This window comes from Canis lupus, chromosome 38, assembly GCF_011100685.1.
Source record: "Canis lupus familiaris isolate Mischka breed German Shepherd chromosome 38, alternate assembly UU_Cfam_GSD_1.0, whole genome shotgun sequence".
Taxonomy (NCBI): Eukaryota; Metazoa; Chordata; class Mammalia; order Carnivora; family Canidae; genus Canis; species Canis lupus.
In genome coordinates, this window is record NC_049259.1 from 16,059,283 (window position 1) to 16,073,242 (window position 13,960).

General features: G+C 52.0%; 1 long non-coding RNA gene across 1 annotated transcript; it reads left to right on the forward strand.

Moving 5' to 3' along the window:
- Positions 1-6,631: 6,631 nt before the first annotated feature.
- LOC119868046 lies at positions 6,632-11,197 on the forward strand. Its single transcript, XR_005385721.1, has 2 exons — positions 6,632-7,171; positions 8,705-11,197. It is a non-coding gene; the product is annotated as an uncharacterized LOC119868046 (long non-coding RNA).
- Positions 11,198-13,960: the final 2,763 nt, after the last annotated feature.

Here is a 13,960-nt window from a genome sequence, read left to right on the forward strand (position 1 = left end):
TTTCTGTGTGTGCAGAGTTTTTCTCCAGCCTTGCCCAAGAGATGTCTGCAGCCTCCAGTGAGGTGGACCTTGATGGGCAGGAGAGGTCAGGGACCTCCTTGGAGCACCTGTGCCACCCCGGGGCCCAGGGGGAGGAAGAGAGGCCCAGATTCCTCTAGAACTCTGAGGTGTCAAGGTAGGGGGTGGAGAGTTCTCTAGAAACCCTTCGGCGTGCAGGAGGAGCCTCAGCTCACGCATCGGTTGAAAGTGAAAAAAATTTTTTTTCCATATCATTATTTTTAATGTCCAACGTTTATAATATGAGGGCCAGGGCTTTCTCCTCAACTCAAGTTTATAAATTTTTGATTGGCTTGTGAGGCCAATAGGGATACTTCTTCTTGTCTAATTTGGTTTCTGGGAAGACTTCATTCAGGTCCTCAATGGTCATCTGATCAAATGGAATTATGTTCTTCATCTTCTCTAGCTCTTTTTCATATTCTTCAATCCTGGCCTTTGAGAGGGATGAAAACTCAGCACAGCTTTTCACATCTTCTTTTTCCTCAGCATCCACCTGGACAGTGTATTTATCTCTGGCACAGGAACCTTCAGGGCATTAAACTTCTTCTCAAAGTCATCTACCAAGCCAGCCTTTGCCACATTGGCCTTGTAGTAAGCCCAGTCGATAGCAGGTGGTTTTCTCAGGAAGTTCCCGAGGTCCCCATCCTCCAGCATCACCGCCAGCCGCGTCGATCTGCAGATCTTTCCCTCTGCTTCTGTCTGAACATTGCCTCCTGTCTGACTCCTCTTAGAAGACAGTTTGCTCCTTCGATCCGTGTAAATATATGGAGGCCTACCTGCATGATCCAGGAGCATCTCCCCATCTTAAGACCCTTAGTTTTTTCTTAAATCGTAAGCTATCCATTATTACTTTTTTCTTTTTTTAAAAAAATGTTTAAAGATTTTATTTTTTGAGAGAAGAGAGAGCAGAGGGAGAGGGAGAAGCAGGCTCCCCACTGAGCAGAACCCGAGAGGGACTCCATCCCAGGACCCCGGGATCACGACACCTGAGCTGAAGGCAGATGCTTAACCAGCTGAGCCACCCAGGAGTCCCCTTAAGACTCTTAATTCAGTCACATCTGCAAAATCCCTTTTGCCATATAAAGCCACGTATTTATAGGTTCTTGGATTGGGGGGCATTCTTCAGCCTCCCACGCTCCCCTGCGTCCCCCACTGCTTCTCTGACGATTATTTGGTCTGAAAACTTGACTCCCATCAAATATTCAAAACCTCCCTCAAAGGACACAGAGATGGCCTTTGATGGACATCTCACATTTCTTTCTTCACTTTTCTCGAACCTGCGTTCTTCTGACAGTGTTCCAGCTAATGAGCTATTTTAGTAGCTTTTTTTCTAAATTGCAAAGATGAAGTGACTCACAGCTTTTGAAAATATCACGCTGGGGAAAATGGATGTACAAATGCCAAAAATGTCAAGTTTAACGCAGGCCATCCGTGACTCCGGCGGTACTACTGCTTATACAGGACTGTAGCGTAACAGTACTTGCTCCACAGAACGGTCTTTTTTTATTGTTACTTACAGGAGGTAAGTAAAATTCTCCCACTGAATCTTCCTACACATTTATAGACATGTCTCTCGGCAACATCCACCTCCCCCCCCCCCCCCCCCCGCATGCACCTAATACCCCACCGAAATTGACAGGCCACATGCCAGGAGATCAGGGTTTGGAGAAGCCATGGATGTTACCTGGCTCTCTCCCAGGTTTGGTTTCTTACTTGCCTAGAGTTTCCAATGGAAAGTCCCAGGCCCTTTCTGGGTGCTAGGGATACAGTAGTGAGCCCAAGAAAGTCCCTCCGTCCGGGAGAGGGGGAGGGTCAGCCTACTAGACAGACAGGTTTGCTGGGCAGTGTGGCTCTGAGGTTGTGATCATGGTCAGGGATTGTAAGTGAAACCAGGGATGCTAGGTGCTTGTCGGAGTTGGAGAAGTCGGGGGGCTGAGAGACAAGGGTGTGTGATCAGCCTGCAGGATGTCGACATTGAGAATGACGATGGGAGTTAGGGGTGGGAAGAGGAAGGAGGGTTGAGTGGGCAGCAGCACGGCTGCTATTGGTGGGCTGGTGGTCTGAGTCTTCTGTTGCTGTTCCATTTGAACCTCGTGGATGCCCCCCCCCCCCCCCCCTCCGAGCCAGGCCATGCAGAAAAGAGTGGGTAGCAAGAAAGCACAGTGGAGGCCTCAGCCTTCAGGAGTTTATACTTGTGCTGGAGGACGAGCAAGCATCAGAGAACAGCGGAGCCTCTAGAGCCAAACATGCCTTTTGACCCGAGTCCGTCCTGGGAGATGGAGGGACGGCAGGGTGGGCTTTCGGATAAGGTCAAGGAGGGGACCCTTGACCCCCCTTCAGATGATGCAGTGCCTTGGCTGGAACAGAGAGGAGTAGGCTTTGGTTTAAAAATAAAACCAAGGGTACCCAGCTGGCTCAGTCACTAGAGCATGTGACTCTTGATCTCAGGTCACAAGTTCAAGCCCCATGTTGGGCATGGAGCCTATTGTGAAAACAGCAAAAAGACACAACTGGCTTGGTTTTAGAGCTAGCACCCTCACCACTGTTCCCAGGATGTCCCAACTACCTGGACATAGGCAGTGCTTGAAAGGACTTCGCAGCGGGGCACCTGGTGGCCCAGTGGGTAACCGTCTGCCTTTGGCTCACTCATGGTCCGGGGTCCTGGGATCCAGCCCCGCATCGGGGCCCCTGCTCAGAGGGGAGTATCCCTCTCTCCCCTCTCTCTCCTTCCCTCTCAAATATAAATATCTTAAAAAAAAAGAAAGAAGAAAGAAAGAAGAAAGAAAGAAAGAAAAAAAGAAAGAAAGAAAGAAAGAAAGAAAGAAAGAAAAAGAAAGAAAGAAAGAAAAAGAAAGAAAAGAGTACTTTGCAAGATGGTAATGTCTTCTGAACCCCCCATGTTCTCGAAGTGGGGGTGGATGTGGGAACATGTGCTAATTCGCCCTGGAGGCTGAGGGGGAATGGTCCTTTGTGCAGGGATCAGAGTTGCCTCACCCGCCTTTTCTTTTCTCTTGTCTTCTCAAAAATAGAACGTCGGGAATGGGTCATCAAAGGCTGCCGCTACGTGTCCTGGGCCTGCAGGGCTTCGCCGCCGCCTACTCCGCCCCTTCGGGGTGGCCACCAGCGTGGTTTCGTTCGTTCCGCTAATGGAGCTGCGCCGGCCCCGACGTACCCTGAGATGGGAGCCCCGCGGATCCAGACCATCTCCGACCGAACCCACCAAATCCTCGCAGGAAAACCATGTCTCTTTGCTGAATTGGATGAGTGCGTGAACGGGACGTCCCTGCCCATCCGCTGAGCTTTGTACGACTCCAGGACACAGGTGGCTCCGACGGACAATCCCCAGAGAGTTAGGCCCCTAATTCTGGTTTGGTAGCACCGGAGCCTTCAGGGGGTGGGGTGGGGGGTGGGCAATCGAGGCAGACACCTGACAGATGGGAGCACTCTGGGGGGGGGGTCGCCGAGCGTGTCTTACAAGCGGGGAGAAGGGATTTAGACCTGGACTAAGATGATCTGTTATGTTCTGGAAAGATCACGGGCTGATCCAGTGCTCAGCACTCCTGGCCCCCGGCTGCCTCGGTTCTGGGGGCAGCAACAGAGCTGCTCGTCTGTCGTGTGCCCCATCTCCTTCCTCCACCCCGTTGTCGCCGGAGTTTTAATTATGGGCTTGAGAAAGGAAGGAAGGAAAATCTCTTTGAAGGTTGTGTCGATGAGTCAGTGGTCTTGGTCGGGTCCCTCCTTAGGTGTTACCTGTTGTGCTGGAAGACTCCAAAGCAATGATTAAATGCTTGCCCTTTACAGGGACGACATACAATATCTGTTCTATAAGGTGTGTGTAGGGCGAGGGTGTGGGCCTGGCGAAGATAGAAGCGGGAAAAATAAAGAACACTTTTTCATGGGACCCCTTTATTTCCCTGTCTCATACGAACCTTTAAACATTATGCTAAGTGAAAGAAACCAGACACACGAGATCATACTGTGTGTGTGTAGGATTCCGTTTATATAGAAGATCCAAAATTGGTTAAGTGCAGAGGGAGGGAAGGAGATGGGTGGTTGCCAGGGACTGGGGAGAAGCAAAAATGATGGGCAAGTGGGTAACAGGTGTGTGCGGCTCTTCCTTTTGGGCTGATGGAAATGTTTCCGAAGTAGGTAAAGTGCTGGTCACACAACACGGTCCATGTGCGGGATGCCACTGAATTTTTCACTTTAAAATGGCTAATTTTTGTTTTGTGAAATTTTTTTTTTTTTTAGTTTAAAAGATTTTATTTATTTGAGAGTGAGAGAAAGAAGCACAAGCAGGGGCGAGGGGCAGAGAGAGAGGGAGAAGCGGGCTCCCTGCAGGAGCCTGATGCGGGACTCGATCCCAGGATCCCGGGGTCACGACCTGAGCCAACGGCAGACGCCCAACCACTGAGGCACCCAGGCGCCCCTCCGCGTTCTTGGAGGTGTCGGGGAAGGTACCCGGTTAGGTTCCAACAGGGAGGAAGGAAATAGCCCACCCCTCTTTGCTGAAAATCCAGGGGAACCGCCAAGCCTCCCTAGCAGTGTGGGGAGGTGAGTCTTTCCCTTTCGGGGCCCCAGTGGAATAAGGAGTGACTCAAAGGCTCCCCATTGTTAACGAGTGGCTTTTCCTTCAAGGAAGGGGGTTTGCAGTTCCTATTCATGTGTTAACCGTTCAAGTCCTGCGCCCAAGTCCCTTCCTGCGTCTGTTTAAAGAAAGGCATTGGCCTTTGTGGGCCACAAAAGGATTTCTTCTCTCCTGCTGCCCAGGGGTCCCAGCCCGTCCTGTGTCCTGCAGCTCCAGCCTCGGGAAGGAGGCTGGGGGCTCAGGGGCTGTGTCCTGGCCTCTGGCTCATCCGTCTGAGTTCCCTGGGGACTTGTCAGGAATGACACTAGTGTTCACCTGGTGCTTTCACTGTCGTGGAAGTGCCATTTTCTGGGAGGAGGGAAGGGAAGGGAGCAGATGTTTGCTGTTCTGCTTCAGCATGCCAGGTGCTCTGCTGCACATTGTGTGGGACCTCTGAAGCGTCCCTAAAACCTTGGAAAGCTGGGAGGGTGAGGCAGGAGTCTCGCCTGGCACTGCCTGTGCAGGAGCACATGGGTTGAGGCGACTCACCCCCAAAACTTAGCTTAAGAAAAGAGCTGGCTTTTCCCAGGCACCCCTGAGAGCCACAGGGGCAGTGTGGATAAGGGAAGTAAGTAAATTTTGTTCCTCAGGCAGCTAGGAGGGGGTGAGGGGGGGATACAATGTGTGGAATAATAGCCTTTAGCTCAAGAGGGAGAAAAATTGTCCGCATGTCCTCAGTTGGTGGCAGCAGGAAAGGCCAGGAGCGCTGGAGCCAGGCCGCCCGGCTCAAGCCCCGTCCTGCTGCCTGTTGCTTTTGTGACCTTGTTCTGGGCCCACGTCTTTGCCTCCGTTTCCTCATCTGAGACATGGGCTAAAACTAGGGTTCCGGGCAGGAGCAAGCGGGTTCGTGCACACAGAGATCTCCGAGCTCACCTGGCTCGTGCCAAGGCCTTTGTGACTGTTTGGCTGTTGTCCCAGGGGGTGAAGGAGAGACCTCTCAGGACGGCTGATTTTCTGATTCGTTTTTTAATCAGGCCTCAGCAGCTCAGAGCAAAACCTCGGTCTGTAGCCCACGGCCGAGCTCAGCTTTGTGCCTGCGTCCTGCCCACATCTCAGAACCCAAGACGTGATCTTCATATTCAGGCGGAAGCGATCCTTCCCCCTGTGGATGGGTTTTGGTTTGGGTTTTTGTTTTATTTTTTAAATATTTTATTTATTTTGAGAGAGAGAGAGAGCACGAGCAGGGGAGGGGCAGAGGGACAAGGAGAAGCTGACTCCCCTCTGAGCAGGGAGCCCGACTCTGGGCCCCCTCCCAGGACCCCGGATTCATGACCTGAGCCAAAGGCAGATGCTTCACGGACAGAATCACCCAGGCATTTTTGGTTTTGGCTTTTCTGAAACTGGAGAGGGCAGGGAATCCCTGGCTTCCCTGGGGGTTAGTTGAATACAGAGGACCCCCAGAAAGTGTGACATCCTGTGACAGCTGTGACAGATTACCGCCAACACAGTGGTTTTAGGACACCAGCAGTTGCACATGTCTGGAGGCCAGAAGTCCGAAATCCATATCCCCCCTGCTGACGTCAGCAGGCCGGTTCCCATGGAGGCCCAGGGAAAAACCAGTTTTGTTGCTCTTTCTTGCTTCCCGAGGTCCCCATCCTCCAGCATCACCGCCAGCCGCGTCGATCTGCAGATCTTTCCCTCTGCTTCTGTCGTGACATTGCCTCCTGTCTGACTCCTCTTAGAAGGACAGTTGTGCTCCTTCGGATCCGTGTAAATATATAGGAGGCCTACCTGCATGATCCAGGAGCATCTCCCCATCTTAAGACCCTTAGTTTTTTCTTAAATCGTAAGCTATCCATTATTACTTTTAATTCTTTTTTTAAAAAATGTTTAAAGATTTTATTTATTTGAGAGAAAGAGAGAGCAGAGGGAGAGGGAGAAGCAGGCTCCCCACTGAGCAGGGAACCCGAGAGGGACTCCATCCCAGGACCCCGGGATCACGACACCTGAGCTGAAGGCAGATGCTTAACCAGCTGAGCCACCCAGGAGTCCCCTTAAGACTCTTAATTCAGTCACATCTGCAAAATCCCTTTTGCCATATAAAGCCACGTATTTATAGGTTCTTGGGATTGGGGGGGCATTCTTCAGCCTCCCACGCTCCCCTGCGTCCCCCACTGCTTCTCTGACAGATTATTTGGTCTGAAAACTTGACTCCCATCAAATAATTCAAAACCTCCCTCAAAGGACACAGAGATGGCCTTTGATGGACATCTCACATTTCTTTCTATCACTTTTCTCGAACCTGCGTTCTTCTGACAGTGTTCCAGCTAATGAGCTATTTTAGTAGCTTTTTTTCTAAATTGCAAAGATGAAGTGACTCACAGCTTTTGAAAATATCACGCTGGGGAAAATGGATGTACAAATGCCAAAAATGTCAAGTTTAACGCAGGCCATCCGTGACTCCGGCGGTACTGCTTATACAGGACTGTAAAGCGTAACAGTACTTGCTCCCAGAGAACGGTCTTTTGTTATTGTTACTTCAAGGAGGTAAGTAAAATTCTCCCACTGAATCTTCCTACACATTTATAGACATGTCTCTCGGCAACATCACACTCCCCCCCCCCCCCCCCGCATGCACCCTAATACCCCACCGAGAAGTTGACAGGCCACATGCCAGGAGTCAGGGTTTGGAGAAGCCATGGATGTTACCTGGCTCTCTCCCAGGTTTGGTTTCTTACTTAGCCTGAGAGTTTCCAATGGAAAGTCCCAGGCCCTTTCTGGGTGCTAGGGATACAGTAGTGAGCCCAAGAAAGTCCCTCCGTCCGGGAGAGGGGGAGGGTCAGCCTACTAGACAGACAGGTTTGCTGGGCAGTGGTGGCTCTGAGGGTTGTGATCATGGTCAGGGATTGTAAGTGAAACCAGGGATGCTAGGTGCTTGTCGGAGTTGGAGAAGTCGGGGGGCTGAGAGACAAGGTGTGTGATCAGCCTGCAGGGATGTCGACATTGAGAATGACGATGGGAGTTAGGGGTGGGAAGAGGAAGGAGGGTTGAGTGGGCAGCAGCACGGCTGCTATTGGTGGGCTGGTGGTCTCGAGTCTTCTGTTGCTGTTCCATTTGAACCTCGTGGATGCCCCCCCCCCCCCCCCTCCAGAGCCAGGCCATGCAGAAAAGGAGTGGGTAGCAAGAAAGCACAGTGGAGGCCTCAGCCTTCAGGAGTTTATACTTGTGCTGGAGGACGCAGCAATCAGAGAACAGCGGGAGCCTCTAGAGCCAAACATGCCTTTTGGACCCGAGTCCGTCCTGGGAGATGGAGGGACGGCAGGGTGGGCTTTCGGATAAGGTCAAGGAGGGGACCCTTGACCCCCCTTCAGATGATGCAGTGACTTGGCTGGAACAGAGAAGAGGAGTAGGCTTTGGTTTAAAAATAAAACCAAGGGTACCCAGCTGGCTCAGTCACTAGAGCATGTGACTCTTGATCTCAGGGTCACAAGTTCAAGCCCCATGTTGGGCATGGAGCCTATTGTGAAAACAGCAAAAAGACACAACTGGCTTGGTTTTAGAGCTAGCACCCTCACCACTGTTCCCAGGATGTCCCAACTACCTGGACATAGGCAGTGCTTGAAAGGACTTCGCAGCGGGGCACCTGGTGGCCCAGTGGGTAACGCGTCTGCCTTTGGCTCAGCTCATGGTCCCGGGGTCCTGGGATCCAGCCCCGCATCGGGGCGCCCTGCTCAGAGGGGAGTATCCCTCTCTCCCCTCTCTCTCCTTCCCTCTCAAATAAATAAAATCTTTAAAAAAAAAGAAAGAAGAAAGAAAGAAAGAAAGAAAGAAAGAAAGAAAGAAAGAAAGAAAGAAAGAAAGAAAGAAAGAAAGAAAAAGAAAGAAAGAAAGAAAAAGAAAGAAAGAGTACTTTGCAAGATGGTAATGTGTCTTCTGAACCCCCACATGTTCTCGAAGTGGGGGTGGATGTGGGAACATGTGCTAATTCGCCCTGAGAGGCTGAGGGGGAATGGTCCTTTGTGCAGGGATCAGAGTTGCCTCACCCGGCCCTTTGCTTTTCTCTTGTCTTCTCAAAAATAGAACGTCGGGAAGGTGGTCATCAAAGGCTGCCGCTACGTGGTCCTGGGCCTGCAGGGCTTCGCCGCCGCCTACTCCGCCCCATTCGGGGTGGCCACCAGCGTGGTCTCGTTCGTCCGCTAATGGAGCTGCGCCCGGGCCCCGACGTACCCTGAGGATGGGAGCCCCGCGGATCCAGGACCATCTCCGACCTGAACCCACCAAATCCTCGCAGGAAAACCATGTCTCTCTTTGCTGAACTTGGATGAGTGCTGTGAACGGGACGTCCCTGCCCATCCGCTGAGCTTTGTACGACTCCAGGACACAGGTGGCTCCGACGGACAATCCCGCAGAGAGTTAGGCCCCTAATTCTGGTTTGGTAGCACCGGAGCCTTCAGGGGGTGGGGGGTGGGGGGTGGGCATCGAGGCAGACACCTGACAGATGGGAGCACTCTGGGGGGGGGGTCGCCGAGCGGTGCTTACAAGCGGGGAGAAGGGATTTAGACCTGGACTAAGATGATCTGTTATGTTCTGGAAAGATCACGGGCTGATACAGTGCTCAGCACTCCTGGCCCCCGGCTGCCTCGGTTCTGGGGGCAGCAACAGAGCTGCTCGTCTGTCGTGTGCCCCATCTCCTTCCTCCACCCCGTTGTCGCCAGGAGTTTAATTATGGGCTTGAGAAGAAGGAAGGAAGGAAAATCTCTTTGAAGGTTGTGATGCCTTGAAAACTGTTGATGACACCGTGTGACTGTGGAAAGCGGATAAAGCTTGTGATTCCCACCCCCACCTGGGCCCCGAATGTGCAGCTGGCGGTGAGGGAAGCGGGGAGCTCAGGCGCAGGCTGCTGGGCTGGAGAGGGTGCTTGGAGGAGTCGCCCCCATCGTGCCCAGTCCGGCCCAGTCCGGCCCAGTCTGGCTGGGGGTTGGGAGCTGCCCGCCTGTGGCTGGCTGCTGGGGGGGCCACTGTCGCCTGCTCCTGCCAGCTGTTGGCCGCCTCTCCACCAAGCCACCAAAGGTGCTCTGTCTTGGGAGAGAGGGAGACACTATGTCTGGCAAGGAGAGTGTGTGATTTAGAGAAGGACCCAGTAAGTAGGAGATTGAGGTGCTGGAAGTTGAAACGAGAAAGTTGATGGGAGGAGAAGAGGAAGTATAAACCAGGCCTGGTTTATCAGCCCTGGAAACTCTTAGGTGACTGGGTTTTTGGCTCCGGGTGGGGACCAGGGATGCTGGGTGGCTGCAGGTGACATGGCTGGTGCTTAAAACCCCCCTGAGGCCCATGAGCTCTCACTGGCTGCCTTGGTGGCATCCTTCCTCTTTGGTGCTGCCAACCTTTGTCCACATCTCACTTGGATTCAGAGGCTGGCGCCTCATGGGTCCTGGGCTGGATGCTCCCCCGCAGATGACCCAGGGACTGCCACCGGACCGTTCGTTGGCAAGGGAGGTGAAAGAACGAGGGGGCTCCTCTTACCACACCCCTCCGCCAACCCCCGTGAGAGGCCCCGTCTCCCCGTTTCCAGAATATCCAGAAGTCTGGATAGTTGTTGCTGATCAGTCTGCAGGGTAGGTGGCAACACCTGCGTGTTGCCCCAAGAAGTTTCCCGGGCCTTGCCCAGGAGGCCTCAGGGCTGCTGCCTTGCTGGTCAGGCCAACCAGCTGGCACCAAGGGAGTGGAGAAGGTAGGAAAGACAGACAGATGGACAAGAAAAAGGCACCCCCGTGTAGGAGAAGGTGGTAGCGAGGCGCTCTGGAGGCCCATGTCGAAGATGAACTTGGATCCCGTTCTGCATCATTAATATTTGTGAGGAAAAGAGAAAACAGATGGTCTTATTTTAACTCAAATGATCAAAGTTGATAGTGGCACATTTTCACAAGATAATTACAGCTTGCCTGGTCACACTGGGACTTGGGGGGGGCGGGGGGTGTCAGAAAGAGACCTCAGTGGAAGAAAAAGCCAAGCATAGTTTAGTGGGAGAGCAGGGCCTGGGCAGCCACCGGAGATGGGAGACGGGAGATGGGAGGAAGGGGCTCAGGGTGGGCTTGGAGGACGATGCAGTCCCGCCCCGGAGAAGCCCCCCTGAGTCCCCAGAGGGATGGAAAAGTGACCAGGGAAGAGACTGGAGCTGCCAAGGCCTGGCCCACGGAGACCTTCCCCACCCCACCCCCAAATTGGAGACACTACCAGGCCCTAAAACCCGAGTAGTCTGATTAGGAATTAACCTAGAAGTTTCACCAGTCGGAGCCTTGCGGGGATTGTCCCGGGAGCCAGATTCACATGTACAGTGATGAGCTTGTCCGCAGGGTCACCGGGTGCTTGCTTCCCCGCCGACAGGACCTGCAGGTTGCAGATTACCTTTTTGCCTTTTTCTCTGTCTTCAGTTTTGATTTTTTAAAAATGTCCGGATCCACGCCCTACTGAGGATTGAGGTTTAGAGCTTTGCCTTTAGTGCTTGACCAAGAGGCTCCTTTTGTATCCTTTGCTTGCCCTATGATGTAAATAAAACCCTTAATTTGTACAATGTTTCTGTGTGTGCAGAGTTTTTCTCCAGCCTTGCCCAAGAGATGTCTGCAGCCTCCAGTGAGGTGGACCTTGATGGGCAGGAGAGGTCAGGGACCTCCTTGGAGCACCTGTGCCACCCCGGGGCCCAGGGGGAGGAAGAGAGGCCCAGATTCCTCTAGAACTCTGAGGTGTCAAGGTAGGGGGTGGAGAGTTCTCTAGAAACCCTTCGGCGTGCAGGAGGAGCCTCAGCTCACGCATCGGTTGAAAGTGAAAAAAATTTTTTTTCCATATCATTATTTTTAATGTCCAACGTTTATAATATGAGGGCCAGGGCTTTCTCCTCAACTCAAGTTTATAAATTTTTGATTGGCTTGTGAGGCCAATAGGGATACTTCTTCTTGTCTAATTTGGTTTCTGGGAAGACTTCATTCAGGTCCTCAATGGTCATCTGATCAAATGGAATTATGTTCTTCATCTTCTCTAGCTCTTTTTCATATTCTTCAATCCTGGCCTTTGAGAGGGATGAAAACTCAGCACAGCTTTTCACATCTTCTTTTTCCTCAGCATCCACCTGGACAGTGTATTTATCTCTGGCACAGGAACCTTCAGGGCATTAAACTTCTTCTCAAAGTCATCTACCAAGCCAGCCTTTGCCACATTGGCCTTGTAGTAAGCCCAGTCGATAGCAGGTGGTTTCTCAGGAAGAGTAGCCAACCTGGAGGTAAGCATCTCATTCCAGGATTTCAGGGAGTTGGCAATGGCCTTCTGGTTTCGGGGTATGATCTCCCCAAAAGCTACCCAGTCAATGGTTTTTAGAGCAAGTTTTCGCCCAGCCATCTTGAGATCCTTCACGGACCCCAGCGGCCCACAGTCCTGAAAGTGAAAATTGCTAGAACCTCCAATTGTTGAAAAAACCACCCTCTGTGCTCTGGAGCCAAAAAAAAAAAAAAAAAAAATGCAACTCGAAGACCAAGTCTGGGTGGAAAGAAGGAAGATAGTGTATCACTTTGCTGGGGGAAGGAGGCTGCAGCTGGCTGGTGCCTCCCAGACCCCAAGCCCACCCAGAGTAGAAAGGCTGAGGGGTTTTTAGAGGACAATACAGGATCTGGGCGGATTTGATAGGAACCTGGGCCGTGCTCTGAGCCGTGGTCACCAGGTCTCCAGGTGGCCTGGCGACTGGCACTGGCTCTGACCATGGGGTGTTGTTACCAACTCTCAACGTCTATCCCAATCCCGAGCTCTTGGAACAAAGGATTTTACAGAAAAACTGTGAGGGGGAAGGGGGAGAGGCTTCAGGAACAAGGAAGAGAAAGACTGGTTCAATTTAAAGTCCAGGGGATCCCTGGTGGCTCAGCAGTTTAGCGCCTGCCTTTGCCCTGGGGTGTGATCCTGGAGACCCGGGATCAAGTCCCACATCGGGCTCCCTGCGTGGAGCCTGCTTCTGCCTCTGCCTGTGTCTCTGCCTCTCTCTCTCTGTGTGTCTTTCATGAATAAATAAAATCTTAAAAAAATATTTAACAAAAATAATAATAAAGTCGAGCTTTATGTCCCTATTGCAGGGTTTTGATTGAGAGCCTCCTGTGGGACCAGGAAGCTGCGCTTTTCACTCGTGGCTTAGGAGGTGGTGAAGCACCTGTTCCTTCTCTCTGAGTTGGGAAATGCTGGCCCGTGGGGTGGGAGGTGGGGGGTGCTGCAGGTTGCAACTGCCAGCAGACTCCCCAGGTGGGAGTCTCAGGTCTGGGGGGGGGGTGGTGGCTGGCAGGTGCGGGTCCCATGTAGGGCATCTGTAACTTGCCCTTTGACTGAGTCCCCACAGAAACGGTGGGAAAGGGCTTGCAGTAGAACAAGTACTTCTTTTTTTTTTTTTTTTGAGATTTTATTTATTTATTCATGAGAGACACACAGAGAGACCGAGGCAGAGACACAGGCAGAGGGAGAAGCAGGCTCCATGCAGGGAGCCTGATGTGGGACTTGAACCTGGGTCTCCAGGATCACGCCCTGGGCTGAAGGCGGCACTAAACTCCTGCACACAGTTGTGCTGTGAGTCTTCCGATGCCACCAAGCAGGTGTCTGACACCGGTTGGGTGTTCAGCAGTTTAATTCCGTTTAACACCGTTCCCAGGAGAGAGCATCGGATCCCACAGATTGAAGGGCTTAGTCCTCCTACCAGACGGACCCCCACTTCAGACCCCACTAGCAAGTCCAAGTTGCCAGCTGTGCTTTTGGTTGACCAGCTGCAGATCGGAGGTTCCCACGACACCTTCCTTGGCTTCCGTTAATTTGCTAGTGGGGCTCACAGAACTCAGAGAAACATTTTACTCACTAGTACCTGTTTATTATAAAAGGATATGACTCCGTTATAAAAGGACATAACTGGATGGAAGAGATGCACAGGGCAAGGTCTGAGGAGAGGGTACGGGGCTCCCAAGCCTCTCTCCCCAAATCTCCAGTGTGTCCACACACCTGGGAAGTCCCTCGAACCCTGTTTTCATGGACACTTCGTTATGTAGGATGACTAAGTCAGTGCCCATTGCTAATAGAATTCAATCTCCAAGGGATCCCTGGGTGGCTCAGCGGTTTAGCACCTGCTTTGGCCCAGGGCATGATCCTGGAGTCCCTGGATCGAGTCCCACGTCAGGTTCCCAGCATGGAGCCTGCTTCTCCCTCCTCCTATGTCTCTGCCTCTCTCTCTCTATGTCTATCATAAATAAATAAATAAATAAATAAATAAATAAATAAATAAATAAATAAATAAATCAATCAATCTATCTTTAAAAAAAAAAA